Source organism: Oryx dammah, unplaced genomic scaffold, assembly GCF_014754425.2.
Source record: "Oryx dammah isolate SB20612 unplaced genomic scaffold, SCBI_Odam_1.1 HiC_scaffold_27, whole genome shotgun sequence".
Taxonomy (NCBI): domain Eukaryota; kingdom Metazoa; phylum Chordata; class Mammalia; order Artiodactyla; family Bovidae; genus Oryx; species Oryx dammah.
The window spans coordinates 132,785,052-132,791,051 of NW_024070211.1; positions in this window are offsets into that span (position 1 = coordinate 132,785,052).

Sequence of the window (6,000 nt, forward strand, 5' to 3'; positions counted from 1 at the left end):
GAGTTTGAGTAAGCTCTGGGAATTGCTGATGCACAAGGAAACCTGGCATGCTGCAGTCCACGGGGTTGCAAAGAGTTGGACATAACTGAGAAACTGAACTAAATTGAGAATTATGCCATCTTCTCATCATACTGAGATAAATCTGGGAATTTTTCTGCCCTCAAGAGACTTGCAGATTCCTGAGGGTTAGATATACCATTAATAAATATAGGATGCATGCTGGAAGAATTTTTTGCTTGGGAAAAAATCCCAGGGAAGATGGCATTTGAGCTGAGCCTCATTGACATCAGTCAGAGATCCAGGGACTCAGGGAATGTGAGAGGTACAAAGGATCTTGAAAAGCAGGTAGCAAGAAATAGTCTCTCTGACTTTTATTTGAGCTTAGAGAGATGAAAAGGTAGATATGTCAATATCTACAGGCTTCTGTTGGGTTTTCCCAATGAGAATGTGGTGTGGAATTTTAGGAATAGGACTTCAAAGATCAAACTTCCTTTAATATTTCAACGACAGCACTTGTTGCCTGGGTGGCAAGAAAAGAAGGTTGACACAGCAGTCAGATACAGCAGTGCCTTCCACACTGACCACCGCACAGACTGTGCCAGCCTTTTATGAGCATCAGGTGGAGGAGAGCACCTTGCTGACAAGTGGTTGGTGTTCTGGGGCAGTGGGGTTAGAGGGTTGGATGCAGATAAAGCAAGAGTGCCTTCAGAACATTCAAAGTGCTACCTTGTGGGAAGGCAAAAGGGTGTTAGGAGGCAAAAGGCAGGGGGTTGAGCGGGAGCAGGGCTAACCCAGATGGGGAAGTCAGGGCACAGACAGAGTTGTACTGTCATGGGCTAAATTGTATCTCCTATAGAATTTGTATATTGAAGTCCCAACCCTAATACATGAAAATATGACTATCAGTTCAGTCGCTCAGCCGTGTCCAACTCTTTGTGACCCCATGAATTGCAGCACACCAGGCCTCCCTGTCCATCACCAACTCCCAGAGTTCACTCAGATTCACGTCCATTGAGTCAGTGATGCCAACTAACCATCTCATCCCCTGTCGTCCCCTTCTCCTCCTGCCCCCAATCCTTCTGAGCATCAGAGTCTTTTCCAGTGAGTAAACTCTTCGCTTGAGGTGGCCAAAGTACTGGAGTTTCAGCTTTAGCATCATTCCTTCCAAAGAAATCCCAGGGCTGATCTCCTTCAGAATGGACTGGTTGGATCTCCTTGCAGTCCAAGGGACTCTCAAGAGTCTTCTCCAACACCACAGTTCAAAAGCATCAGTTCTTTGGCACTCAGTCTTCTTCACAGTCCAACTCTTACATCCATACATGACTACTGGAGAAACCATAGCCTTGACTAGATGGATCTTAGTTGGCAAACTAATGTCTCTGCTTTTGAATATACTATCTAGGTTGGTCATAACTTTTCTTCCAAGGAGTAAGCGTCTTTTAATTTCATGGCCGCAGTCACCATCTGCAGTGATTTTGGAGCCCCCCAAAATAAAAGTCTGACACTGTTTCCCCATCTCTTTCCCATGAAGTGATGGGACCAGATGCCATGATCTTCGTTTTCTGAATGTTGAGCTTAAAGCCAACTTTTTCACTCTCCTCTTTAACTTTCATCAAGAGGCTTTTTAGTTCCTCTTCACTTTCTTTCATAAGGGTGGTGTCATCTGCATATCTGAGGTTATTGATATTTCTCCAGGCAATCTTGATTCCAGCTTGTGCTTCTTCCAACCCAGCGTTTCTCATGATGTACTCTGCGTAGAAGTTAAATAAGCAGGGTGACAATATATAGCCTTGGCGTACTCCTTTTCCTATTTGGAACAAGTCTACTTGGACTTAAAACCTCTAAAGAAGCAATTAAATTAGAATAAGGTTATTGGTGTGGGTCTAAGTCCAATATAATGGGAGTTCTTATAAGAAAAAGAGATCAGTACACAGACACACAGACACACAGACACACAGAAGGAAGACTATGAAAACACAGGGAGAAGTTAACCATCTATAAGCCATGACAGAGACCTCAGAAGAAACTGTGTGTCCTGACAGCTTGGTCTTAGACTTCCAGCCTCCAGAACCATGCAAAAACAATATCCATTTAAGCTCCCCAGTCTGTAGCATAATAGCAAATCCCTACAGCAGAAGGGCTATGAAGAAATTATAGCATTTTTTAGATGTGCTCATGTTTCAGTATCTGATAAGTGTCCTGGAATTGGGGGAAAATGGTTTTGGCTCCAAAGGACAAGAGGAAGCTTGACCTTGTTAGAAAATATAAGCAAATACTACTGACATATTTCACATCATTCTCACTGTCAAGTGTGGCCTTGGCACTTCAGGCTTGGATCTAGCCACTGGGGTCTGCAGTTTGTAAATTCACATTCATCTGTTTTAGACATTCCTCTTCTTGTTGTTCCCATAGTCCCATAGTGGGAAGAGGGATATACAGAGATGACTGGCATGTTGTTTCTCAGTAGTGGGCCTGAAGGAGGAAGCCTGAGCTACTCTGGCCTGAGATCTTTATGATGAGCATTGCTGGGGCCAAAACAAGCAGAGAAAACAGTGATGGTCCAGTGCTCTGAAGTATAAGGCCATGGGGGAACTAGAGTTCATTCAGAGAGCTGCCCTGTGCCAGGGAGGCTGGGATGGGCTGGATCTGTCTTGGGTGGAGCTTAGAGGGACTAAGCGCTTTGTTACTGTGGCAATGGGGCCAAGTAATTGTGGTTCTCAGAGGGCACAGATTCACTTTTATTAGTTGTTTTTCTTACTGAGCAATCCTGCAAAACTTAGTGAAAGATAACAATCTTACAAATACATTATGTATCACAGTTCACAGAGCGTTTTTATCCCTGTTGCCTCATCAAATCAAGTCCCCTTGGGAGACAGCACCCACAGCATCTCTCCCTTCTTACACAGGAGGAAACAAGTCTTGGGAGGCCAATGGAGCCCCATATCCTTAGGTTGCTGACCCAGGCTCAAGTCCCTCCTGTCACAGGTTCTCCTCTTAGCCGTTGGATTTGATGGTCAGGCTGACTTTCTGGGTCCCACTCTAGGGAGACTCTTCACTAGGAACACCTGGGCCCCAAGGCAATGAGGCCTGGGTTTTCCCTGAATCCTTTGATACCAAGGATCAACTTGGGAAAACTTGAGTTTTCCTCTGAGCTGAAGAAGATGATGCCTCTGCGTTTTTGTGTTTTAGGAATAGGAGCATGCTGCTATACTATGGTGTGACCTCAGTGCTGAGACCTACATTGAGTCCCAGTCTTCTTTCTGACATCTAGAGAAAGTTATATGTAGTGAGAAGGCCATTCTAGGCCCTGAGCTTGCACACTAGCTCCACCACTGTGAGTTCCAAGCCTGGAGGCAAGTTGTTATACTCAACTTTTTGAGCTTCAGTTTCATCATCTGTGAGATGGGAGTAATAATCCTCATCAGTCATGATCACTGCAAGAACTTAAATAGATAGAATAAATGGGAAATGACTAGCACATGGGTTGGGGGGCAAGGATCAGGCCTTCCAGACAAGAACAAAGCAGAACAGCACAAAAAACAGTTATGTGGTATTTGTCCTATTCCAACTACCCCAAGCCTCTCTTTCACATTTGCAACTAAGCTGATGTGTATTCTTGCTTCTATTAAAATTATAAAAATAGAAAATGTACAGAAAAATATACTTTGCTAATGGTTGGAATATTTTTTTGTGTATTCTCTGTAAACCCTAACTTTGTAGATATACATTTGAAGCTCTTGTGAATGGCTTTTTCCTCCCTGGCCACCAGAAGTATCTGCTTTCCAACTTTGGCTGCTTCTGCATTCCCAAACATGTTTTCAAGCCTTTACTACATGTTAAATTTTTTTACACTGCAGATGTGTATGTACAGTAATAACCTGATATTTATTCTGTTGGAGATATGTAAGATGTTTCCAAATGTTTATTACAAAAAGAATTATGCTAAAAATTTTTATACATGTCTCCTAGTATGTGTGAATAAGAGTTTTAGGGTAGAAAGTGTTCCAAATAGCTAATCTTGACCTATTAGTGAATCATAAAATCAAGTAGTGGGTTAAGGCTAGCATTTCAAAGAACGTGGCATGATGGAATAAAACAAACAAACAAACAGTACATCATATGGGAGAAAGATGTGTATATTTCATGGAGGCACACTCACAGCTATACACATATATCAGATTTTATATATATATATATATATATATATATATATATATATATATATATCATACACACCTGTATGCTTCTTCTGTTGACACAAAACATAAATAAATGGGGTTTCTACTAGGTAAGAAGCATTTGGAAACCAAGATGCTAGTTACTACATTAGAATGATTTGCTGATCACATGGTATATGGGCCTTTCAATTTGCAAGATAGCTCCAGATTCATCTCCAAAGTGGTCTTGTCAGTTTTAATACTCTTCCTTCAGATTTGTTTTAACCAGTCTGTTGGGTAAGAAATTGTACCTCATTGTGGTTTAATTTGCCCTTCATGGATTAGTGGTACAGGCTGAGCATTTTGCCATATTTATTGCCCACTCAAATTTTCTATTCATATCTTTTGTTCATTTGTTGAGTGAATTCTTTGCTTTTTCCCCTTTGATTTATTAGGCACTTATATTTGACATGAATTCCTTTAGAGTTACATGTATCACTTATCTTCTCCTTGTCTACCTTGTCATTTCACATTGTTTATTATGTCTTGTGTGTAAGTTTTTATTTTAACATGTCAAAAATGATTGTATCACCATTCATCCTCTTCATGACACTAGTTGTCTCGCTGTTAACACTGTCCACATGGTTCATTGAACCCAGAGTAGGCAAGATGTGAGCTGAGAGGCTGGAAGGAGACTTGAGGAGCTGTAGGAACTACAGACATGCTTATTCTCTCCTGGCTGAGATGGCAGCTGTAACACAGCCTTTCTGCTGGCTCTGATGCAGCAGCCACAGCAGCCACAATGTAACCTAACACAGCATAGCCTCTTTCCTCTTGTGTCTAACCCAACAGGCTCAGCTGTGATGCAGCAATAATACCCCCTCTTTCTAGGTGGAGGTCGTATATCTGTAAAGCACAAAACACCCTGTGACCAAGCGAGTACCTTGTAATGTGTGTGTGCAGTGCTGTAAACGATCTCAGCTGTTACACAGTCATTATTTACAAAACATGGGGTGAGAGAGCCTGAACACACCATCTTGGCTAATTTGCTCTCTCCCCACATGCCACTCCCTTCAGAGTCTCTGGCCTCACATTCTATATGCAGTCCATCTTCTGTAATATTCCCTTGGCAAGTAACACTGACCCTTGGATTTACATCTTGCAACAGCAGTAACTACAACAACAAACAATTACATCCTAAATACATAACAAAACTGAATTCCAGGTATTACCTGGAACTCATGTTGCAGTCGTTGCCATCATGGGACTAGAAGAGCCAATCACCCCATGTGGAGTGCCTTTATCTTCTGTGGCCAAGTCCAGTCCACTGTTTGTTCTTGTGAAATTGCAGGAAAGCCTCCACAGGGGCAACTTCATCCCATGGGGCTTCTATTAAAGTCCCACAACCCAACCCCCCTCCCCTGACAGGCGCTGGGGCCCACACCTTCAAGAAGGGGGTTTTTGTGCGTTCACAGCCCACCCACATGGTTAAGCTCTTGTAAATCTGAGGACATAGCCACTACAGTACACTGTTATAAATCTACATCATCTACACTGTTCTAATGCTTACAGTACCCTCATCATAGGACAGAACCCTTACATTTTACTCCACATGAATCAGCCCACGTTTGCACCCATGTAACCTGGATAGTACTCCTGCCAGCTTGGGCCCTCTTCAGGGTCTTCATTCACACTTTCCAAAATGGCATTTCACATGCCATTCCTCTACTTCTCTCAGTAAGGACCCACAAACACTCTACAGGTATGGGATGGGGCCCACCCTTGTGTCCCAGAGTCCCAAAAGCCAAACTGCCAACGTTTCCCCTTGCATTTCCTGAAAATG